Below are 25,602 nucleotides of genomic sequence, written 5' to 3' on the forward strand. Positions count from 1 at the left end.
CCCGTCGGGGGGTTGTATGGAGGGCACACAGCCCTGCCGCCCTCCCCGACCCCTCAGCCGCGGTCCCTCTCACTCCGGAGCACCCCCACCGGCGCTCCCACGGCGGTCCTGTCCTTTCCACCGCGAGATGGGCTTATAAACATAATGCATCTCTCCAGCAGCTCCGAGCGTTCCTCTTTGTCCTCTCCATCAGGGGCTTTCCCTGCTTGGAGCATCTTTAGGGGTGGCATCAGCCCCCTCTTTTCTCTTCCCAGCCCCTGCGCGGGCACGTCCAGCGGGGCCGGCTCGAAGGGAGCGCTGGGGGGTGACAAGTTGGGCGGACCCGTGGGTACCACCGGTGACCTGGTGTGATGCGCGTGTCGGGGACGGATGTGCACGGCCTTCTCACGCTCGTTCGGTGTCGAAGGGGCCGTGGGAATGATGATGGGAATAATGGCATCGTGTTTTCTCTCCATGGGCAGGTGGCTTTTGTGTGCGCTGGAGGAGAGGGATTGCCGGAGAGGAAATGTTCCTCTTCCCCTGTCCTTCTAGTCCCTGTCCCCATCTGAAATCCGCATATATTTAAAAAGAAACAAATTGGGGTGTTTTACATAGAATAAGCCGCTCCTCGTTGTTATTGGAAGGGATTGAAATGCGCGTTCCCATTAAAATGACATTAGGCGAGAATTTGTTTTGCAAATGCGAAATGTAAATTCATTTTGTGCCAGGGTATGGCGTGAATGAGTAAAGGGAGGGTGGTTTTTGTTGTAAGGAATGGGTAGTTCGCTCTGTTTATTTAAATAGCCGTTCTTCCTTTTGGGGAAAAAAAAAAGCTGCTTAAAAAATAATAAAAATCCCATTTGGTACAGTTTACATTCAGAAGAGCATTATCAAAACATTTTCCATTTGAGATGTGAGAATAGGAGGCAGCAGAAGAATTCTCCTCCCACCTCTGAGGACATGCAGTGAAAATTCCTGAAGCACAAAAGGTTTTTCTCTGAGGATATGATTATAGGCTTTTTTTTTTTTTTTTGGGCATGAATTAATATTTTGTAAGGGCTGCGTTAAGATGATTAATTATTCTGTTTAAAATACTGTGAAACTCAAAACCAAATTATTTTTTTAGAAGGAGAGGAGTAGCTCTTCAGGAACTTTAAAATTAGTGGGGAGGAAAGATAATAGCTTGGTGAGGGTGATGTTTTAATGACCTACCCACCATGGTGTGGATGCAGTGAGCTAGTGTGGCAGTGGGAGACAGAGGTGATGGTTGCCTAAACCCAGGATTGGTTCGGTACAAAGGAATTTTCTTTTAAAATTACTTTTTAAATTTATTTGTCTTTGAAACATAGCTTTGATGAGCCTTTATTCAATTCTATGGAGGGTCTGGGTAAGCACTGGGGTCAGGTGTATACAGGACACAAAGCAGAGCAGTCCCATCCCAAAGCGATGTCCAGTGCTGGTATCCAGCGTTCCATCTGCCCCGTCTCCCTGCACTTCCTGCTGCTGCTCTGAGTGAGCCAGAGAACAGAGAGGATGGTCCTGGCTCTGGTGTTTCATGTCCCCCCTGACAAGTCTAAACCGTCTCCCCAGCTTTGAAACCAGAGCTCAGGCTCATTGTCCTCCGAGCCGTCGGCTTTTTAGATGAAGCAGCACGTTTTGGAAGCGCTCGCCGCAAAGTCGGTGGGTGATTTATCTCCTGTTTTCACAGCCCAAAAGGGGCGTGTGGGATGCTCGCCATGGGAATTTGCCTTTGGAGCTGCAGGGGGAAGGTTTGGATCTTGGCTGTAGTGTGGCTCCTCTTCACATGGCAGTGGGTGGGTGATGTGGGGTCAGACACCTCTGTTTTTGTCCCAGGAGCAGCCACGTCACAGCAGTGCCTTGCAGCCCTGAGTTGGAGGAGGAAAATTTACATCAAACAAAAGGCTGTGAAGGGCTGTGTGTTTATAGACAGGAGGCAAAGATGAGATGTCCTCCGCCAACTTTCCATATCCATCCTGTTCTGTGGATGCCTCTGGAAGGTGAGGTGGAAGAGCTCCAACCACCAGAGACACAAACACTTTGTGGCTGCGTGTGTGTGTTTGCAATTAAGATAGGAACTTGGGAACCATTATGTCTTGGAAAAAAATAAAACTCCAACCCTGGCTTCCTTGATGCTCTCCAGCACTAAATCAAAACTACTGTTCCCCTCTAAGGATCCCTTTAACGGACACCACCGGCTCCTGGCGCCATGACCTGAGGTTTGCACAGTTGAGATTTGCTGTTAATAAAGATCAGATGTTTATACAGTTGTGTCTCTGACTCAGACCTGTGAAAAAATAAGGATAGTACAGATGTGAAATTCCTTCTCTGTGTGGTTGGAAAAATCCTTTTGAAAAATTGAAAGACAAAATCCAGGAGGAATGACCTTCTGGCAGTGGAAGATGGTGTAGAGGGGTGAGGGTTGTGCTCATGGGCACAAAGTGCTTCAGGCTTTGCCTCCTTCGTGATTACAAAGCTGGCAGGTCTGAAAAAAACATATATGCCACATTATCAACCAATAATTCCTTCATGCTTAGTAAAACTTAAACGAGGCTTAAACCCTGATCTCACTGGAGTCATTAAATTGATTTTTTTTTCCCCTGCTCAAAGAAAGATCTTGGATGTTGAACACAGGCATCTTTGTCTTCTTAAAAACTGCTTTATTATTATGTGTACAGATCCCGTCTTTGTGTGTGTGTGGTGTGTGGGTTTTTTTTCTTTTAATTTTTAGACAAATGACAAAAGCATGCAGGAAAGGAATGCAGAAATGCCAGGCTTAATATAAAGCATGCAACTGCACTGCATGCTGGGAATCCTAAAGGATACAAAACCTTTAACGACAGCGGTTAATTTTTAACAAGTTCACTTGCATAAATATTTATGAACAAAAGTTTTTACACTATTATCTCTTGGGTTTTCAGAGAGAGAAAAGACCTTTGCTGGATTTTGACAGTAAGCTGTGATCTGGCAGAACAAATTCATGTTTCTCGCCTGCGCTCCCTAGTATGGTATAATATGGTTTGCCCTTGAGTCGTCTCGGATGCTGATGGGTGGGCAAGTGTCCTGGGTAATTTTAGGCGGGGGGGAATTCTCCTTTTTCATTGGCCTTACAATTACTTATGAGAGGAAGCATCGAGCTTTGTGTTGTTCTTTGGATTGTGACCAGCCGCTTAGGAACCTACACGGTATGTGCTCCTTACCCACAGATAAGCCTTTGTGCCCCGATGGGAAGGTATGCGGTCCAGCCATAAGTACATAGGCAGAATTTACTTTTGCTGTTAGAATAACAGTGAAGCAGGGCTTTAAAATGCCCTGGCTTTGTAAACACTTGGAGGGAGCCTGTTTCTTTCAAACCTGCAATTATTCTGGATATTTTATCTGATGCTTTGCAGGTCAGTCATGAGTACCTTCCCATGTTTCCTAGTCTGGTATCTATGCTGGACATGTAGGTGCTGGGGATTTTCTAACCTTGCTTCGACAGCCTTCTGACTGGGCAGAGGTTAAGTAAGACCTGATACCTGCAAAGGCATTTTAATTGCTAGAGTTCAGATTTGGAAGCTTTTTATGACACTTCAAGTTTTTGGCTTGTATTGGTCTATGTTTGTAATGATGCCTGTTGAAATGTAGCTTCAGAGGTAAAAATACTGATGAGTTCCATTGTGGTTGAAGCCACTTCTAGCTTTTTTTTCCAAACTATTTTTAGGTTTTAAGTTTCTTTTTTTCTTCTCCTCTAAAAATGCTCACTTTTAGGCAAGCGTTTGGTTTCCTGCTTCTGTGACGTGGTACAGAGCAGAGTCTAAATTTATATCCAGTGGTGTGTTGCTTTATAGAGCTGTTTATTTTGGGGAAAACACTTTGCTGGGGCTCTCTAGGGCGAATTGTGGTTGCTTTTGTTTTGTGTAAAGATTGGTCTCCTCCTGGGTCTGGGTTTAAAGCTGTATCCGGCAGGAGCAGGTTTGGAAGGAACGCCAGGGGATGTGAAAGGTTTTTTCAGGTTAAATCCTGGTGTCCAGTGTCTGAGTGCTACTAAAGGAGTTTAATTTTTCTGTAGCCTTTTAGTTTTTGTGTGGGATGCTTGTTGTACAACATGTATCCAATTTGCTAATTAATTTTTACTTTGTTTTTCTTTACGGGTAGATTACTTGATCCTTCTCTATGTATTAAAATACTTTAAACCACATAAAAGGAGCTAGCAGAGGTTCATTAGCCCTATCATGACGGAAACTCTTGTACATTTTAAATATACATTAAGCTCTTTAGGTTTCTAATTATCTTTTTCTTAACATATATAATTAAAACAAAGCATTATTAGGCATAAGAACTTATGATCTGTTGTTGCTGCTCCCTCATAGGTGAGATATTTCTTGAGTCTGTTCTGGACTGTATTATAGAAACTGAAAAAGAGGATGATGAGAACCACCAGAGTTTCTTACTGGTAGTGCAGGGAAGGCTGGAATGACAGCTGGAATTTTAACCTTTTATTTTAAGCAGAGTTATTTATTGGCTTTTGAGTCTTTTTCAAAGAGTATAAACAGATCCTCTAAGGCTGGGATGTCTTTTGAACTAGGTGGTTAATTAAATGATAGTAACTTAGAGGCCAGAGACCTGAAAAATAAAGCAGGAGAAATAAAATATTTAGTGTTGGCTTTAAGAATAAATAGGTTTGAAACGCTTTTCAGAGTATGAGTCCTAGTTTCCGGCTTGAGCTGGCAATAGGAGTTTGTTCTCAGCTCACCTGTCCTTTATCAAGCTTAGCCTTCAGCTTCCAAGTTGCGTGTCATTGACAGCAGATTTTAATTTTGCTCACATCTAGGGAGAATATTTTAGGAAATATTTAACTGTGCTAAAACTGCAATAACATAAACCACATGTGCCTGCTTGCTTTGTTTTTGAAGCTTTGTGTGAGGGAATGTGCTTTGCTGTTATTTGACGCTCCCTTTGATGTTAGATGTTTTATGATTAGTCCGTCAAACCTCAGATAGGACTTTTGGAAAACTTAAATGAGCTTGTCTATCTGATAGCTCTGTAAAGTCACATTCAGCTGTGAATGGTCTTGTGGTGTGTCAGCTTTTAATTTTCTTTGAAAAGAAAAAAGTTTTAAAACAGTAATCTTGGTAGTATTAGGATGGAAGAGTTTGTGGGCTTATGTGTTTCCTTAGCCTGTATTGGAAGCTCGTCTTGGAGGAGGACCTGGTCCATGGGGGAGATGGGGTCCTTGGTGGTTCTGGGGTTATGTCCTGCTCCCCTCTGGGATTAGCTCAGATGAATGGCATGCCCAGTCTTGTGCTTGTATTTATTTTCCAGGGGGTTTGCATTTAGGTAACAAGGACAGCTTTGTGTTTAGTAGTGGTGTTGGTTTTCCCCTGCTGCTCTTGAGGCTGGAGTAGCTCATGTGGGTGAGGAGCTGGGCATGGTTTTTTGGGGGAGCAGCATCTCTTGACCCTCTCAAGGTGACCAGGCCTGGGGATTTTCATTGTGAGGCCAAGGCTTGTTGCTGCATTGTGCTACTTTGTACTTGGAGTGAGTGAATTTTCTCCCTGGCTGCGCGGGTGGTGGGGTGGGGGTTGTGCTGTTTCTCCCAGGGGTGTGAGGCTTTGACTTTGCTCCTCTGGCTGCTCTCTGAGAAGGTAAACTCGTGTAGCATCCTGGGTGAGGTGGTGGGGAAGGAGCCTTTGCTTTGCAGAGCTTGTTTCTGCTGCTGGGGCAGTGCAGGACACCTGGACAGGTGGCTGCTGGGATGGCCTCCTGGCTTTGCTCAGCAGGAGTCAGGTGATGGTTGAACCTGTGCTTCTCCATCAATCTCTCCATCTGTGGCTGGTGCCGTCTCCTTATTTTGCAAGGAGATGGAGGTGGGGAATATCTTGAGGGTGTTAAAAATGAACTCGTGTGGTATGTCCTGCTGTATGTTTGATGCTGTCTTGAACAGGTTGTGTGACATGGAATTGTCATAGTCTTGGTCTTCTGGGGATGAGAATAAGGGAGGAAAGCGACTCCTCTGGGTAAATGGTTCCTGCCTCATCTGAGCCTTTGCTTTCTCTGGCATCAGCATCAATAGAAATTGATCTGTTTTCTGATGAAAACAAAAACTCAAAGACACCAAACCTTGTCTGTGCTACTAAGTGCTGTAGGACGAATCTAGTATCTGGAGCCAGAATGTGGAGTGGCACTGGGGAGTTCTCCCTGTCTGCCCACAGAGCTGCCAAGGCCTTGGAGATGCTGTCCTCCATGCCCAGGAGAGAACTGCTGAGCCCATTTCATTTTTTCACCTGTATTCACAAGGGTTTGATACATGGGCTTGACCCCCAACTTCTTTTGTGCCTTTGCAACAGGAGTTGGTAAAGGTCCTGATAACATCTCACAGAGCTGACACAGGTCCTTCAAAACCTCTTCTTCTTGGGGAATGTGGGAAGGAAAGCATCTTCACGGTTTTACAATAAAATGCCCCAGAAATAAAATTTAAATTTTCAAAAGCTTTTTTTCTTTTTTTTTTTAAATCCTGATGTTTAAATATGAATAGATTGCACTGGGTTGGTGTGGTGGGTGTTTTATTAAATGCTGAGGATTCACCTGTGCATGACACCACCACATTTCTCTCAAAATGGATTTTCTAGCACTGCATTTTAAGAGCATTTGCTTTTTTGTCTCAAGCTTACAGCTTAGGATTTTGTGCAGGATTGGGGTTAGTCCTTGTAAAATGGTGCATTTAAAGTAATGCACAAATTAATAAAACCCTGGGCTTTTACTCGTCGCATTGTAGGTGCGTGTTGCCAGGGATTTTTCTTTTTTTCCTCATTAAAAACAAAGACATGAATGTGCTTAGGAAGCAGATCTGCTGGGATGCCAGCTTGGAAGGGTTGCATGCGGATATATTGGTCCAGCTTGTTGTCTGCAAATGTCGTGCTGCTGTCGCCCCAGGTTAAAATGGGGCAGGGGGGGTCTGTGTCCCCCCTTGCCATGTCCTGCTTGTCGCTGATGCCCATAATGAGCTGCCTGCACCTTCGCCACCCAGCTCGTTTGACCGGGGCCGCTAATCATTATTGAGCTGCGCTCAGCAGGATGCAGCGTGGTATCTGCCTGGCTGCTGTCCTTGCACCTGGAGACAGTGCCCGTGTCCTGCAGCTGCCGGAGCCGGGGGATTCCCCGTGGGAACGCCGGAGGCTTGGTGTCTGGGACCTTGGCGAGGTCAGGGCAGGCTGTGCCACTGTTCTGGATGCTGACCAGTCGCCCTGGCTTCTGTCCTTTGACTGATACCAGCGTGTAAGTGACCGCTTTGGGACACCAGTCACGCAGCCATTCCTTGTTACAGGCGCTGTGTGGTGTTTAAAGGCTGGGGTGGCAGGAGATACTTTGTGCTGTGCCTTGTGGGGTTGCCTTGATGAAGATGAGTGCTCTGTCAAAGGAGTGGCAAAGCAACAAATGGTTCCCGAGATAAATAAAATTTCCATTAATGAACTACGATGGCTTTGGATGCCAAATTAAAAGAAGTGTGTCTGGAGGATAAAAAATAAATGCATTTTCTGTCTCACTCACTAATTCTCATCTCTTTTCATTTTCTTTATCATCAGAAAGACATTTTTAATTTTTTTTAAAGCCAGTTGTGTTTATTTTGGTAACAGTTCATTGGCTGCTCTGTGTACAGAAGCTTTCTCTTGAAAGTACTGAAACTATATTAAAAGTGCTTTTGGCTGTCATCTTTTATTTTGCTTCTCCTTCGTTCTTTTCCCAAAGCTGGGTCGTTGCTATATCAAATGCTCTGAAACTGTCTGGTAGCGTTTTCCCTGCGGTGCTCCGTATAAACTGGAAATAAAAAGGGAAGAAATTGCAAGATTTGGATTTCTGCAGCTTTTTCCCCCCCCCTCTATGTGTGTGTGTGTGTGTCCCATTGAAGTCTGAGCAGCTGTCTCCATCCTTACAGCCGGCTGATGGCATGCACGGATCTGTTTCTTGTGATTAAAAGGAGCAGTAAGACTCCGGTGTTCATAGAGGGGCTGGAGGATGAGTGAGCAGCCAGAGAGCAGAATGTCTTTCCTCCTACCTGCTTGGCCCAATGACCAAGGGAGCTGGAACTCCTGTGCTTGTCCTTGCAGCCTTGTGGCTTTATATCCCAGCGAAGGAAGCATCCCGTGCCATTGGTGGTGGGCTGTCCTGCTGCAGCATCTCCACCCCGGGGTGGGCTTCTGCATCCTGCACCGGTGACCTGCAGAGGCCCTGTGGTTTTTATTCTATTCTCAGGGTGTCAAAACATTTCGGCGGTGCTGCTGCTGCTCACTACCGGGAGTGCTTTGAAAATTACCCAGCAAGTGTCAAGCATCTGTCTGTGAAGGGGGAGGAAATCCCCCCCCGTTATTATTTTCTCCCGATTGTCCTCGCTTGGTGTGGCTTTGGCTATTATGGGTTTGTAAAATAGAACTATATATGACCTTTTATCTTACAAGAAATAGGTTAAGCCATTTTTAAAGAAAGTGGTGGAGTCAGCAGTGCTGCTAAGGAGCTGCTTTCGCATGGTTGATAGGCTGTGAAGCCGCTCAATGGACTTTGGTTTCAGAGACAATATCTGTTTAAATTAATCTTTGTCAGATACATGCCACTGCAGACAATTCAAATTCCATTTGCTTTCTGATCTCATAACAAAAAAGCACCTTACACTGGTTCTTTTATCGGAAAATTAACTTTTGTCTGTGTGTCCTGGAAACAGGGGTGGCATAAAATCTAGTTAAAAGGCTCTGTTATTGGAGGATTCTGTTTCTTTGTACAAGGCAGACTTTTTTTCCCCCCTTCTTTCCCCTGCGTGCATTTAAAAAGAAGACGAGTGTTTGAGATAGATTAAGGAGAATGCCAGCAGATGGACCGATTCTGTTGTTGCTGCTGGCAACCATCTAAGCAGCCATTTTGAACAATGCTGATACCAGGGTACAGATAACACAAAGATGAGGATGGGATAAATATCCAGCTAGTCCCTTTCTCCCCGCCTGCTCCTCCTCCCTCCCTTTCGCCGCTGCTGCAGCCCTGTTATTAGAGAACCCGATTGTTTCCAGAGAAATGCTTCATCCTCTTAGCTCGGCTGTGGATGTCTAGCGTTGCTTATCTCCTTGATTTTCCTCATGGTTGGTGGAGATGCTGGCAGATCAGCTTCTCCCAGGAGTGCCCACACCATTGGTCTAAGCAGAATGGGATGTACATTTGGGTGTTTTGCAGTAGCAATGCTCTTTCCCCTACCCCAGTAAAGCATGGGGTGGTTGGTCCTTCCCTTATAAGTGGAGACAGTTTCCTTCCATTCTTGTGCACGTTTTATGTGCTTAATTACAAAGTGGGAGGCATGAGATTGAGATTTCCTTTATGCCGAAGCAATTAGCATGGGGCAGTGACTGCAAATTGAAAGAATCCCCATTGCCTGGCCGCCTGATTCCTTTCTCCTTCTTGTGGTGTTGTCTGGCTCTTGGGTATCTGGGTCGTGTTAATCTCCTGGACCTGCTGCTCTTGGAGTTTGTTAAGGTCAGCACCACTATCTCTTTGGCCCGCTGGATTTTTGACACTGAAATTTGTGGTCTTCTATCTCTCCATCTGGTTTCCCAACTCCAAGGAAATAACCCTTTAACTAATGAAGGAAACGCAACTAAGCTTCATCTTTTCTTCTTTTCCTAGCAATCAACAAAACGCTACTTTGTATTTTGCATTTGGGTCAGGATGAGCACAGGGCTGTTCTGGGAAATCTACTGGGCTTTGCCCTGAGCTCAGTGAGGTGTAACATGGTTCTGAGTGTGGGACCTGGAGAGTAGTCAGGAGATGCTGTGTAGCCCTTAAACGTTTCTGGAGCTTAAGGTGGGCAGCAATAAGCTGGTGTGTTCCTCTTGCCTTGCTCAAGTCTGCAGACCATGGGCCGAAACTTTAATCTGTTGATGTTGCAGTACCTCTGAGAACTTTGGGTGAGGCAATGCTCTAACTGCAGCTTTTGATCCAGTTAAAACTTCTTCGGGGTTAAAAATTCTACAGATAAGTCTCAAATCTGTATAGAATAGAATCATGGAACATATATCTAATTATACACAGTAGATGGAACTTTGCTGTAAAGCAGCAGATGTAAGGATTAAAAAAAGGAGCTGGGCAAGCATTTTATGGTTTCCCTTTTTAATTTGTCCCTTGTGTCTGGTATGTTTGAGGCAAAAGTTACTTCCTTTTTTTTATTATTTTCCTGTTGGGAAGTACCTTTTCTGTGTTGAGTCTCCCCTCTTTTAAGCCTGCCTTATTTGATCTGTAAGATGTGGACTTGCCATATTTGAGGTATTTGCTAAAACAAGGGGCATCTGGCCTGAAAGTAGAAAAACTGGGCTGTAAATTCCACTTGGAAGTGTTGTCATGGTGTGTTGGGAAGTTGTTGAGTTCAGCCGAGCTCTCCAGAGGCGTGGACTGAGAAACTGAGGGTCTCACTAGGTTGTCTGTGAGGTTAACTGGCATCACTTGCAGATGCTTTTAGTGCACTCAGAAGGCTCCAGTCCCTGTGTTATCCCCAGCCACCTCCTTTGGTGTCTTCTGCCATGTTGCTTCACCTTGGTTGGCCTCCTGTTGCATTTGGAGATGACTTCTGGAGACTGGAAATTGGGTAACGGAAGAAGTGCCTGTTTTAAGCAGATATCTTCTAGGAAAGGTGATGAGTGGGACAATGGAGTGTGCTCTTCTGTTCCTTTGGCTCATGATGAGGTCAGACCTCAAAAGCTCTGGCAGGTTTTGGTGGAGAGGAACTGCAACCAGTGTGTGTGACAAAGCATGATGGTGAACTCGGGTGGCTTCTGGTGTGCTGCTTCTGCTCACTTGCTGCCTCTGTGGAAAATATTACTCACCAACAACAGGCACAAAGCAAGTGCTTGTGAGGATGACGAAGAGCAAGCAGTGGGGTTTAGTGTTCTTTTAAGCTGTGCCCTCTGAAATGGCATAGAGTGGAGCTTAGCCCTGTTCTTCCCCTGAACCCCTGGATGACATGGAAAGATACACTGGCTCCCCTTTGTAGAGCTCTCTTCATCTCCTACTGCTCTTGAATTTGACTCAGTCTGCTTTAGCTTCAAGGGACTCATCCCATTACATAACATTCAGGTTCTTTGGCTAACCCTCCTCAGGAGTGCTTGAGAGTAGCCAGCTTTTTTGAGATTGAGGAGTATGTTCAGGGGTTTATGAGGCTGCTGATTTCGGCCTCACCACGTTGTTGTGGGCATATGGAAAGAGTGAGTATCTTCAGCTGCATCGCTGTCCACTTTGAGTCACAGTCCTCATACAGCTCAAGCATCCATGATCTCTAAGAGTCATTGCAGTGACATGGTTTGAAAGGTTCCCATGTGCTGTGCTTTGCTTAAGCTGGAAGCTATTTGCCGGTGGCTCCCAGTGGGCTGCCTTCCCTGTGGGGTATCTCAGAGGCAGAAGGGAACTGGAGGTGTTTTACGACTGATGCTGTACTTGCTGGAAAAGGGTGAAATTTTGCTCTGTTAACTTTCTCTCTGTGTTGTGATAAAAATTTGCTGTGACTCAAGCTCTGAAAAAACCATAATAACTTAGTAAAACTAGACAGGATGAAGATGAATGGTTCGTTGTTTCTAGTCATGGCTCAGCTTCTCAACTTTCCCTATAGAAAAGAGGGATGGGGATTGATGCTTTCCATGAATGATGCATCTCCTGTATCTGAAGGAGGCACAGGGCACTGGTGATGTTTTCCCTTGCCTGCTTGCCTGCCTGGGTTTTTGGCTTGTTTCTGGTGGCTTCCAGCTCAGCCCAGAGCCTGTGGTGCAAACACTGTGGGAAGGCCTGATACCTAAAAGGGTTTTTTCCCCCACCCACGCAGAGGTAGGCCACACCAAGGTTTCCTGGGCTGTGAGGTTTGATGAACCATTAACCTAAAAATGCCCTGAGTAGGAAGAAAATGTTTCCAAGGCCTGAAAATCTTGCAGCACTTCTGAAGTGGGAATGGGAACTGTGGTTTGCCTAAGCAACTTTTTGTGCTCCTGGCTGTGCTGTGAGCTGGCTCTGCTTTGTGGGCGCAAGGGTATGTTTGGGATCTTGCTGGGATGGGAAGGCAGCCCTCCAGGGCTGGGTCAGCCAGAGAGGCTGCCTTCCAAGCAGATGTCCTTTTGGCGTGAGGCTCAGCAGGTTTAAGACAGGATGTCCCTATACTCCAGAGAGCTGAAAGTATTGAAATAAGTAACAGGCTGGGAATGTCTGAATCCAGTTACGAATTCCTGGGGAAGAGGATTTGGCAATGGCAGGATGTCTCATGGGCTCTGCGTTGTGGATGGGAGATGCACCTCGCTATCCCATGGGCTCTGCTGGGAGCCAAACGCTGGCAGGGCAGCTTGGCTGCACAAGCCCCTTCCTTTTCAGGACAGTGCCAAGTCCAGCTCTAATGCTGAAGGAGACCACTGCCCTCCTTGTCCATTGCTTCTTCTGTTGTTGAATGAGGGAGGAAGCACTTCACTGTAAAAGTGGGGGCTGTGGTGTCAGCCAGACATGGCTGTGTGGGGCTACAGTTGTTCAGACTTGGCTGTGGTGTGGTGGCACAGTGAAGTACGGGTGTGGTGGCTCTGGGGGTGGCCCAGAGGACAACCTGGTGGCTGTGGTGTGTTTGAAACTGGAAGATGGGGTTGTCCAGGGTGGTGGGCACAGAGACACCCAGGTGAGGGGAGGTTGATTTTACTCCAGAGCTGTGTTAGTGGCTGGGTCTTGGAGCCTGTCTGTCATTCAGTCCCAGTGGTCACATTCCTGAGGGCTTTCCTAGAGCTGCCTCAAGAGCACAAGTGACGCTGCAGCTCAGGAAGGAGCTGTGACAGCAGGATCCTGACCCTATTTTCATAAATAGTAACAGCATCTCTAAAGGCTTCGAGGTTGGGAATGGAGCGGCTGGGTTCCCCTGTGTCTGGCAGTGGTCAGCAGCAGATGCTTGGGGAGGAGATTAAGAAGCAGGGCTGGAGCAGAGGGATGCTTCCCTGGTGTGAGCAGTCTCTCCAGCCAGAGGGCTGCCCTGGCCCTCGGCTGCAATGTGCATGCATTAGGAGATGGTTTGTGACAGCAGCCCTGGCCCCACATCTCCTGAAGCACTGGGATTATCCCTGAGTCTCCTTGAGGCGTAACATCCCTGCTGTGGGCATCAGGATGGCCCTCCCTGGCAGGGACTGCTGGCACTGCTCTGGGAGGCAGCAGTGATGCAGCCACTGGTGGGGCTAAAGAGGCTTTTGGAGGGACCAGCATTTCTTCACCCCACTTCGATGCCATCCCCAATCTGCAGGCTGAGGCTTGGGAGAGGAAGCAAAGCTATTAAGGGCTGCAGATTTAACAGGGTGTGAGGAATGTGTAGTAAAAAAAATGCAGTCTCTATTCTTTTCCTTTCTCATCACAATCTTCTTGCTGGGTTGACTTTGCTAAATATTTTAGCGCTTCTCTAATTGTAGGACAAGTTAAATTCCCTGTGCTAATATTTGAACAGGGTTAGCGGTCTGGAGGCAGCTGCAACTCTCTGAAGGGCTGCCTCATCTCGGGGTGTCAGCTGTGTGCCTGGCCCTCTCTGAGACACCCAAGGTTATCCACTGATGAATGGCCTCCAGTGTGGGGATATTTGCTGGAAAGAAGCAGAGCTCTTCAGCCTCCTGGTTGCAACTTTTTAATGTGTGGCTTGTTTGCTGTGAGCTGCAGTAGAATTTGTAGCTTGCTGTGGAAGATGCATCCAGAGGATGTCCCATGGACTGCTTTGAATGGAAGAGCTGCTGCTCAGAAGCTCCTCACACCAGGTCGGTGAGATCTCTTCGCCTCATGGGTTTTGGGCAGCATTACTGTATTTGGAACATACAGCTGCTGTCAGGAGGCTGAGTGAAAGGTTTTCCTTGGAGCTCAGAAGAAAGTGTTTATTCTTTAAAGGGGTAACTTGGGGTGAGAGAGAAAGAAAGAGAAGCAGCCTAATCTTGCAATTTAAATATATTTTAAGATTCCTTCTGTTTAAGTTTGCTTTCTAGCCTTGATCAGAAGGAAATGCTGTTAGCTACAGAGTGGAATAAATCGAGGGCACCCTTATCTGTGCAAGATAAATTACCATTGTTTAGGAAAGACACTCCAGGGATTGAAGAATTTAATTAAATACACAGGGATTATGAATATGCATGTAAATTAGACAATCTAGATATGACATGGCTACAACTGCAGGGAATTGTTCGAACTTAAAAGTGTAATCATTCTTTTTATCGGGATGTGGGGATGGGTAACAAATGAGAAGATTCCCTTTCCCATTTGCCTCTGCCTCGGCCGGTCTCAGGTCATTAAGCAGTGGGAATTACCCGTCGCGGATCAGCCCTGCACAAGCCCGCAGAGATGATGTGCTGGAGCCTTTCTCCACCCTAATGAGCCTCTGCAGGAGCTGAGGGAGAAATGGGGGGTTGTGGTGAGGGGCTGCCACTGCCCTGACCCAGATAAGGGGTTTGGGAGGGTGGGGGATGTGGTTTGCCTTCTGCTGAGACAGGGAGGAGAGTGCTGTGGGCAGGGTGTGTGCTGCAGGCTTGCTGCTGGATCTCCTGCGACCTTCCCCGCAAAGAAGGATCCTCTTCAAAGGCATGGAAAGATGCATACGGTGGTTTCAGAGTGTCTTCCTAAAAAAGTCATGGAGCTGGGGAGTGCAGATATTGATTGGTCACCTTTTCTGCCTTTTTCTGGTGGTTTTACACCGGTGCCCTCCTCCAGTGTGATCACTGCTGTCTAGAAAGCAGTATGGAAATCGCAAAATTGTTTTTTAGAGACTAAGATGAGTGTCAAGAAGAGAGGAAAGATGGAAATATTTCTTTAAAGTCGAGACACTTGAGGAATTTACAATGAAATGTAGGAACGTGCTCTTGCTGCCCTCCCTGCCAGGTCTGGGCTCTTTGTAGCATCCTGCTGATGTGCTGAGCCAAGGCAGGTTCTTCAAAGGACATTAACTGCAGTATATGGTGCTGCCTTGAATGTGTTTAATTTGCAACTCTTAGAGGTGACATCTAATAACAATGCAGGGAAATATTTTTCTTTTTTTCCCCTGTGTCTCCTTTGTTTGACTTCACCTCCATCCGCTCGGTTTCATTGTTCTGCTAAAATCAGATGTGTCTCTAGTTTGAGTCCAGGACCTGCAGGTGAAGAAATAAATTGCTACAAGCCTCCCAATTTGTGAATTATTTGTAATTTTTAAAATAAGCTGCAAAGCATGGACATGATCTGACTTTGAACTTGACTTGTCTTTAAAAAAAATAATAAAAGAGAGGCTGGATCTTGACTGGCTGTTTTCCCTCACCTTCCAGTTTTTTGCTTTTCAGTTGGCCAGAGCTGGATGAAATGGATCTGTTCTGATAGCGAATCCCCATTAGGACCCCCACGAGCCAGGGGCAGGAGCAGAGCTGAGCCCCTGGATGGCTTCCCCGAGGAGCTGGAGGTGATCTGTAGGGCCAGACCCAGGTCTGCTCTGGGTCACTCCTCCACGGGTGGAGCATCAGCTTCTCTCACCTCCTCCACCCCCATCGAATTGAGGGTTTATGGTAATCAGGAGCTCAGTCCTGTCCTGTTCCAGCCACGTGGGAACAATTCCTATTTATCACTTTGAAAAGTGGTTGATTTTCCAGCCCTTGGCTCATGGGTTCTGATTAAAAAACAACAAGGAAAGAAACCCCCCACATCTGACATTGTGAAATATTTAAAGCCCTCACACTGCACATTTTTTCACAAACCTTAGAAGACCTGCTTTTTTATTTTTGTCAAGGAAAAATATAATAAGAGAATATTTGTATGGGTGCACAAGTGCATAGAGAGAGATTTGAACCTTTGTAGTAAAGTATTTCTAATAAAAATTTAATGTCCTCAAGACAGTGTTATGGCAGCTCATTACTACTAAAGGTCATTTGAAGAGTATTGATCCTAAATGTTACAGCCGAATGTAAACTTTGACTGTTACAGTTATTAATGTGTATTTATGATCTATGGGATATGTGTAAAGGGAAAATGAGAATCTAACGGTGTGGTGAGCTCATTTGCTTCAGGATTGCCAAAGGCTGAGTTCATGCAATTCACCTCGGTTTTAAGCATGTCTGTCATCTTTGTGTTACATGGATTGAACCTTATTTATTTTTACTTTTTAAGCTGGAAAAATCCTTTAGTCCTGCCCTAGAAAAGAAATGTGTTCTTGAATTTTTGGTCATGCCCATGACATAGCCTGAGCTTTCTATCTGTGCCTAAATGTATATCGGAGAGCAGTGTTTTGCATTCAGCTTCCATGCTGACACAGAAGTACCAAGGGCTGAACTTTGTGTGTGACTGAGTTGCAAGCGTAAGTAGGAGCTCTGAGGAGCATGAGTCTACTCTGAGTGTAATTAGAAGGTTATGCCACTGAAAAGCAATAGTGGTTTTTTAAAACTGAATTGATTAAAAATGTTAATGTTGTATACTAAGAGAACAGGTGGTACTATATTTATATTTTTGCTATACTGTAATGCACCTATGTTTGCACATTGGAGGCAGAACGGCTGTATTCACAGGGAATTTTAAGGCTCTTTATATTTAAAAAAAAAAAAAAGAGAGAAAAATAGACAAGAAACCTGTGGTGGTAGGAGGAAGATAAACGGTGCTTGTGATATTTCAAAGTCACATTAATCTTTTTTTTCTTCCCTTTTTTTTCTTTTTTCTTTTAATGTATGACTTTCTCCAGGGAAATTGTCTCCTCATGACTGCAGCGGATTAATGTGCACAGATCAGCTCCTGCATTATTTTTCTGTTTTGACAGAGTGGTGATTTTTATACGTACGTCCCTTTCTGCCGAGATTACAGCTCATGTTCTTGAAGTTTGGAAGAATTCCCTGCCAAGAAGTGGCAAGGAACGGGAAGCAGCCGTTCCCATGCACGATGTTAGCAAGGAGCTCTCCGTGGGTGGGGAGGCTGTGGGTTTGGTGGTGAGCACGGGAACCTGGCGGAGGTTGGTGAGGGTGAGTGCCCACCCAAATTCTGCTGTACGTGCTGGGACTGGTGGCACAGGGTGCTCTGCCTCGTGCCCTAAGGATGCTGATGTGGTTTGGTGATGATTCAGAGCTGGTAGCAAGGTGTGAGCATCCAGTAGTACAGAGGAGCCAGTTTTAGATGGGTTGGTTGACTACACACAGAGTCCTTCAAAAGATCCTGCTGCTCTCCAGGCTTGTTGATGTCAGCTTATTTATTTTAAATTCCAGTTAAATACATGTTTTTCTGGTGGTCTCCAGTAAAGTTTTGCTTAAACCAAAAAGTGACAACTGAGCCAACTCTGGCAAACCTATGGGAATGGGATAGGTTTGGCCTTTCTTCTCTGCCTGTGGCTCCCACAGTATCTCTAGGCACAAACTTGACATTGCATTTCTGATGATCATTGCATCCTGTTTCTAATGGTTTGTCTAGACAGTGCTGACATAACTATGAAAATACTTTGGTGACCTAGTCTAGAATTAGTGCACATGAAGAAATCAACCCTCGCTTCTGATGTTTGCAGTCAGTTTGAATGACTATGCTGTAGCACAACTTAAGAGGGAGGCAGATTTGGAGTTGCTCCAAAGACCGAGTCGTGAGCAAAACATCCAAACAAACCCATGTGGTAAATATGCATTGTATAGGGAAAACACCAAAATGCAGGTTAGCCACACATTGCCTTGACAGGTTTATGGAATCTGGTGTAAGGCTGGAGTTCCCCCTTGGTTGGCCCATAGTTTTTCTGGGAAGCACATAACCCAAACTCTGAACTTGGTCTCTGTGATACTGTTCCCTATATTGGGAGAAACTTTGTCAGCATAAAAACAGCGCGTTCCTTCCAAGCATCAGCTGTATTGTTGACAGTGCCTTGGATTAGGAGTTTGTAGACTTTTGGACCAGCAGTGTTGTCCAGTCAGTGGACAACAGAAAAACGTGGCACATCAGTGCTGGTGACTCTCAGCAGTTTAATGGCACTGGACTTCACTGGACCTGGATTTGAGGCCAGTTTGTGTAGCACTACCCCCTCCCGAGTGTGTGACCTGGCTTTAGATTACTAATCCCAGGTATTTTAGAATAACATAAGCCTCCTGAGCTGTAGGGACTGTGTGGGTATTTCTACAGAGTCTCTCTAAAGAACCCATTGTCTGGTCATTTGCTGATGTGGTGAGGATTTGGACACCCTGGAATAAGGGTGTCACTGGAGATGAGGTCCTTTCTTGTAACATAGCAAGAAAGCTGTAGGAAAGATTTGGTTTTGGTCAGGGTGTGTAGTGCCATCTTCAATGGGATTGGTAGACTTTGAGAGCTGCCCTCAGAGGGGACAACAGCACATTATCCATTCATGTAGTGTAAACAGGGAAAAAAGAGACAAAATATGGAATGTTTAGTTCATATGCCAGGAAATTAATGACATGAAAGGGAGCCTGACAGAGCAGTACGATGGTTCTGTGCTTCATGCGTAGCTAGGTAGTGCGTGGAGGCACTTCCCAGATGTGGGAAAACTGTCTTCTACCCCCAAGAACTCCTTCTCTATGTGGGAATGGGAAGAGGTTTCCAGCCAGCATGAACAGAGAAGGAAGAAGAGGACAGACAGGTTGTGTACAGGGGTTTAGCTTTCTTCAGGGTTGAAGGAGAGGAATGGCAATGCAGGTGGAGCCAGGAGCAGCGCCTTGTGCCAAGGCTCTTTGGGGGCTTGCAGGTTTATAGGCATTTAGGGTGGAGGAATCACTTTGGGTGGCAACGGAGTCCATCCTGTCAGCATGAAGTGTTGCTTTGTTTGCCCAGTGGCTGTTTTTATTCTTGGATCGACACGTGGAAAACATTGGAGCTGCAAGCGTCTTGGTGGAGAGGGACAAGAGCAGGAGCCCACGAGCTGGGCGGTGGCCATAGGGCGAGGGCCGGTGTGCCCTGGAAGGTGTCCCCTCTGCTATGCTGTAGGATTTATTGGTGCAAATGCCTAAAAATTCTTCTGTTCTTCTGCCTGGAGAAGCCCTAGGGCAAGCAAGGATGAAGAAAGATGGCCCGTGAATCATGTGGGTGTGACCTCAGTCTGGCGCTGGGGAGAGCTGGAAAGGTCTCTCAGGTTGGTATCTGCAGGAAAGGGATGTGTGCACTTTATTGAGGAAGGCAATGAGGGATTTGATCAGCTTTCTGAAAGTGAGAGATCCCTCCTGCTGTGGATGGCTGGGGGTTGTGTGCGTGGGGCAGCACCGACCCTGCCTTGTGCAGGGGAGTGTAGTGAATCCAGGTCCATCAGCCTGCTGCCCTCCCTGTCGGCACTGGCGTCTCCCTGTGTGGGGACAGCAGCAGGATGGAGGTGATCTGCAGATGTGTGCGAGACCCACTGTGCAAGGGCTTGATGCCTGATGATGGTGCAGTGACTTTCTGTGCCCTTGAGCCTTTGCAGAAGCGACATCGCAATAACCAAAGGCAACCGGTCATGACATTTCGAGGCCGGAGGGGAGCCTGGCCCGCCTGCCTGCTGCTGTTGGAGGAGGTGTTTCATGACTACCATTAGTTACGTGCTTGAAGAGGGAGGAAACAAACCTTTACTGAATTGGAAACCTTGTGAAAAGGTCACACTTCTGAAAAGCTGCGCATTTTAAGACTGCTCAGCTCTGTAAAGCTGCCTTTGAACTGGAAGAGTGGGAGTTTAACACCCTTTCGACAGCTCTGGGCGTATTAAGCCCACAAAGCAGGAGCTGGAACCAGCCGTGGAGTTTAACTCTTACCAGGTGCCTGGCCTCAGGAGGAGAGAGGGGCCTGTCCCCTGGTAGGTCTCCAAGGGAAAGCAAAATCAGTGTGAGCTCAGACCTTCTACCACACATCAGAGTATTCACTTGGGAAGGAAATGGTGCAGTGGGGGAAAACTCTTGTTGTTACTGAAAATTAGTGGATGTGTGAGGGTATTGCTCCCCAGGAACTGTGCTTCTCCGGTGACAGTGGAAATACTCAGGTTTTTAAATTAAAAGACAAGGCAAATCTCTTTCTTCTTGGGTCTGGTTGCTATATTATGTTCAGTCCCTTTTGTCTTGAAGACTCCCATTTAAGTAATTTACTTATATGTAATAAAAATGCATTTCCCCTGGCTCTTCTTGGTCTCTTTGGGTACCTGTTTCTTCCTTGTTCCTCTAAATAACCAACTTCCCAGAGTGCCAGCACCATTTCTTCCTGTATCTTCTCTCCTTTGCTGTGGCAAGGTTTGCTCACCCCGATGCACAATGCTAGGGAAATCGCTGTTTATCATTCACCCAGCTATTAGCATAGGTAAAATGCTCATTACTGGCTATTAGTTTGAGACTGTAGGTGCTAATGGCCCCGTTCCAGGGAGCATCAGGCACTTGCAAAATCCCCCTGGTGAGCAGAAATTGACTGCTATTGATCGATCAGTCTGGGAGCCACCAGCCGGATGTTTTGAAGAGGATTTAATAGTGCTTACAGGGCAGCTGGTCCTTCCTTATCTTTTGGACTCTTTTGAAGCTTACAGATAAGGAGCCCAGGCCGTGTCCCTGCCAAGTCAGGACCCGGTCAGGTGTGCTGGGCATGGGTGCCCTTACCCTCTCAGCTGCAAGTTGTCCTCCGTGCCTGCACTGTGAAGCACTAAAGGTACCTTAGCCCATTGTCAGGGTCTCCTCACCTCACACAGGGTGTGAATGCGTCAGCAGATGCATCCTGGAGAAGTGAGTGGAACATTCCTTAGCCAATGAAATCCCCGAGTTGGCGATTCTTTGCATCCCTAGTGCAAACTGAGCTGGAGAACTGCGGGGGGAACATTTGCTCCCGTGGATTTGGGCCGTGGTGTTTCTGGAGAACTCGGTCTTTTGTGGTCATGCTCTAGTTGAAACTGGTCACCTGCTCTTCATTGCTCTGCATAGATTATTTGGGAATGTGATGCGTTTTCTCCTGACAGATGTTTTCGTGCAACCACACGTCCATAACTGGGCTAAGGCAGCAGTGAGCCTGCAGACGGTACAGGTTTTCATAGCAGTGTCTGTAGGCTGCAGGACAACCTGCAAATGCTCAACTGGCTGTCTGAAAAAACAGTTTCCTGTTGTCTGTGGTCTGCTCAGGCTCAGTGGTTGAGTGATCTTGCAAATGCAGCATCCCACCTCCATTTTTTTTTCCTACGGCTGGTCCAAGGGAGACTTGTTGATGTTCCCAGTGGGTGTAAAGTATCCTCAGCTGCTGTGCCCTCTCCATTCCTTCTCAGCTGAGACATGCCTCAAGATCCTGAAAGAGTGGGACAGGATTGAGAGGACCTGGAGATGGTGCAAACAGATTATGCTGCTCATGACGTAGCCTAATGGCTTGTGGTGTTGGTGTGAGCTCAGGGCATTGGCAAGAGTACAAGGAAGGGTGTCTGAAGTGAAGACCTGCTTAAAACCAAAAGGAAAGAAAAGCAAGGAATATGAATGGATGGAGTCCAAGGAAGTTTGACCTCTGCTTGTCTCTGCTCAATATCTGAACCACGGGGTCCCATGTCCGGTGGGACCTCTGACTCCTGTGTGTGAGCTGACGTCATTTTAATTAAATTGTGCCTACCTGGCTTGGATCCTACTGGCATAAGGGATTATTTTGAAGAGTCATCTGTGCTGCATAGGCTCTGGTCTCACTGCTTCTTGTATCCAGTACAGGATTTCCTTTGGTAAATTTTCACTTCCCCATACCATTGGCAGTTGCCCTATCTTTTCCTGCATCCCAGCAAACGAGGTGGGAAGCTGGGCTGGGAAAGGCAGGGTGAAATGCCCAGCTTTGGGTACCCCAATAAATACTGCTTGTGTCTTTGTGAGGCTGGGACTGTTGCATGAGGGTCAAGCCATGGCAGGTGAACACTTCTTGCAAGTTAATAAATCAGTGGTGTGCCTTTCCAGGCTGCGTGGTGCGGGCCAGGGAAGAATTCTTCATGGCAGTGAGTCACCTGTTTGTGGCCTTCTGGCAGAGGGTCTGCTGTGCTGCCTCCAGTCTGCAGCCCTCCCTGTTCAGACACCATCGGCTGGAGAAAGTGCTGATGCAGCCTGCAGTGTCTGAAACACGCCGTTGCCATCTGCCTCCCTGATGGAGTTGGAGCGGCTTCTTTTTTTAACCTGAGTTTGCTGAGTCTTGACTAATTAGCTGCCTTTGGAATTTGTAACATAGAAAAATGCCTGCTAAGTTTGGGATGGAGTGGGGGTGCTAGGGCACTGTACAGTCACAGGTTTGTTTTTTTAAAAGGAAAGAAGTCTAATTTGAGCAAAACCAGATATGCAGTAGACTGATTGGCTTGATTTCTAAATTTGAACTCCAGTGGCTTTGCTGTTTCCAAACTCAGTGAAAGTGGTCATTTCTCTAAACTGTGGCCTTACCTGGTCCTACAGTTTCCTTAGGGGAAGGAGGTCATGTCCTCTTGCTGGTTTAGGGGGTGGCAATGAGCTGGAGTCCCCCTCAGTGTGCCAGTTTGGAGCAGGTTGTCAGTGTGATGGGAACGGGTGTGAGGTGCATGGGGATATCCGTGGTAGGCTCGTGCTGTGCTCCAGGTGAGGCCTGGCTGGAGACTGTCCCTGGCTGGGGTCCCTTTGCTGAGGATGAAGACAGGCACTTTAGGGGTGATCTAACTGGAGAGGGAGGGTCCATGAGCAGTTAGAACAGAGGGTTTTGTTGCTTTAGTCCAGAGTAGGGGACAAGATGAATCCTGACTGAGGTGGCTTAGGGTGATTGATCTTTCTAGACTTCTTCTGTCTGTATGACCCACAAGGGTTCAAAGATCCATCTCTGCTCCATCTTGTGATCCCTCAGCAGGAGTGATTTGGAGTGTAGTAGGGATGTTTCCAGGTAGGGGAGGAAGTCACTTGCTGTGGGAAGAGAGCACCATTCACCCTGGTGTTGGCCCCAGACTTGCATAAACAGTATGCTGAACCAGCCTTTACTGCTTTGAAAGGACTTCAGCGTGTGAGGTCCATCTGGCACTTTAAACAAGTATGTTTATTTCAAAGTGAATAGGCTTTTTTGATATTTGGGGTTGGATTGCCTTTTTGAACCCATAGGAATCCTTACTGCTCTATCCTGTTTCTCTAGATCTGTTGTTGCCAGTGGGCAGAAGGGCACTTCAGACTGGGAAGGTGATGGAATTAGTTTTCTTTCATTCTGGGCCTTCTGTCTGCTCCGGACATGCTGCCAAAAATTTCATCCAGTCTTATCTTAACACAGATCTTCAGCTTGTAAACTGGAGTGACAATTAGGTGATGCCTGGGCAGCAAACCTCATAAGAGGCCAAGGAGAGCTGATGTTTCACCCTTGCCAGCAGGAGAGCAGACTAGCTAGCTGAGACATCCCTCCTCTAAACAGCTTTGGCATCCAGACATTTCACAGCAGCTAAAATAGATAAAGCTCTTCTCCATTTTGACCACTGGGAGATGTCTTTGCTGTGCTGGGGGAAGCATCCTGGAGTTTGCTTCCGTGGCTGTGTGCTGCTGTTAGGGGCTGATGCAGATCCCAGCTCCTTTTCTTGCTGCTCTAGCCTGTGGGCAGAGGGAAGGTGCTCTGCCTCCCTGAAGGCTTGAGAAGAAGAGCAACACTCAGTTTTCAGAGAACTGCCCTTCTCCGCCTTTCCTAAGGCTTCTTTCTTGTCTCTTAGATCTCCTCCTGGATTTCAATGAGGACCTCATTCTTTTTGGGAATGAACTCTTAATATTTGTCCTTGTGTCTCTCTGCCTGTAGGTATTGGATTCCCAGCAGAGCTTCCCTTTTGCAATCGTGACCCCATGTTGCAGGAGGATCTGTTTAGATGCCCTGCTTGCCTGGCATCTCCGGAGATTAGGGAGTGGGAGATCCTGGCCAATTGCCTAACACTTGCCTGTTTGCTGTGAATCTCCTGCAAGCAGCGTGATGAAGGATAGGTTGGTGGCATCAGTGAAGCTCTGTGCACTGCTGCTTTATGAGGGTGCCCCACTTAAAGTCATGGGGGGTACTGTAGCTTGAGGTGCTGTAGAAACTGTGTTTCTTTCTGATTTAATGCTCACTTGATGTTCTGATATGTATTATTAATTGCAGCCACCCAAGAGTTGAGGGGGGTGGACTTTGCCCTTCAAGGTTGGGATGTTTGTGCTGGTGGGACTAGTTTGTGTCCCAGCTGCTTTCTTTCCCATCAGGTGACTAAACAGGTTGGAGGAGACGGTCCATTCCCCACAATCCTTAGCTGGTGAATTTTGCTCTGGACTTTCAGTCTGTGCCATTGGACAAAGAAAGGGAGCCTCTACAAATGCAAAGTGAAAACCTTGTCTCCTGCTATTTTTGAGAACTTGCCTGTAATTATGCATCCCTGCTGTGGCACACTAGCTTAAATAAAACCTACACTTGGCAGGAATATTAGAAGACAAGAAGTTGTAAATGTCTCCAACATCAACTTTCTGCAGTACCTTTTAGCTTGGCCTGTCAGCTGTTGATTGGCACAAGGTGTCAGAGGAATACAAACATGTTTTGCTGATGCTCTTGTGGCAGGGATTTAGTATCTGTCCTTCATTCCTTTCTGTTTTTGCAGTTTAGCTTCTCTTTTCAAATTTTTATTTCTTGCTCCCCGCCTCCTTTCTTTTCCACCTTTGCCATCTTTGTGTTGTCTGTCCTGTCCCAGTGGCTGTGGTCCAAGGGCCTGAAGATTAGAGGATCACCCTAAAGGATCTGCAGAAGTTCTTGGTGAAGTAATCCCTGCCTGTTTTAGGTGGCTGATGTTCATGCTGTGGAAGTGCATTTCCACGGGGAAAACATACAGAGATGTGCAAACACAGAAGGGTTAAAGATTTTGTGCTTCTGTCTAGCTTCCCATGGTGACCAATCCATCTGGGCAAAAAATAGCCCTCTTGAAAAATGGGAAGGACATGGGCCATCTAAAGGAGCACCAAGGCTGAACATCGGAAATGTAGCAATTGGAACATTGGTTGCACATTGGAAATGTAGCAAGGATTTTTTTCCCCCTGAAATCTTTGTGCTTTAACCAGGTACTGGACCAATATGTTCTTTAAGATGGAGAAGCTCATAAGATGACAAATCCTCCAGGACAGTGTGTGATGAGCCTCTGTGGGTCAGGTGGATGCTCATAGTGGCTGCTTTGACAAAGGTGGTGGCAAACCCCATAACAGGACCCAAGTGGAAGATACCAGCTCCTCTTTTCTAAGCATACCAGTACCAGGTAGTTCCAGTTCTCCTCAGGGCACCAGGAGCATGGCTTTCTGCTTGTGACGGTTAATCCTGCTGTAAAAATCATGTTCTTGGTCGCTTGGGAATTGTGATGCAGTAGTGTCTTCAAAATAATAAATGGCTTTGAAACTCAGAATGAACAAGTGTTATAGATTACACTTCTCCCCCACTTTCTTCTTTTTGTCTAAACCAAATTCATATTGCAGAACTTTAAAAATATACAGTCTAATCTCCCTGAAACCTAAAACCATTGATCTTTCCTGTAGGGCTTCATGAATGTGTTTTATTTTTGCAGCGTAGCTGTCATCTTGAAGATCAATGATTAAAGTAAGGCTTTTTTCCCCTAAAACCCCATTTTTATCTGCTGGTGAAGCTGTGGTGAAGCATTGAATGGATGCAAAATTCATAGCAACCCTTGTATCAGGAAGCAGAAATTAGTTGTGTTTGTTTGCTACCACATACCTACCTCAC

The 25,602-nt window shown here is 46.4% G+C and overlaps 1 protein-coding gene across 1 annotated transcript in view; it reads left to right on the forward strand.

The window, feature by feature from the left end:
• ZSWIM5 (zinc finger SWIM-type containing 5) overlaps window positions 1-25,602 on the forward strand; it is a 96,213-nt gene that overhangs the window by 1,009 nt on the left and 69,602 nt on the right. The window lies entirely within an intron of this gene.

The sequence above is a fragment of the Sylvia atricapilla genome, chromosome 9, assembly GCF_009819655.1.
Source record: "Sylvia atricapilla isolate bSylAtr1 chromosome 9, bSylAtr1.pri, whole genome shotgun sequence".
In the NCBI taxonomy this organism is placed as follows: Eukaryota; Metazoa; Chordata; class Aves; order Passeriformes; family Sylviidae; genus Sylvia; species Sylvia atricapilla.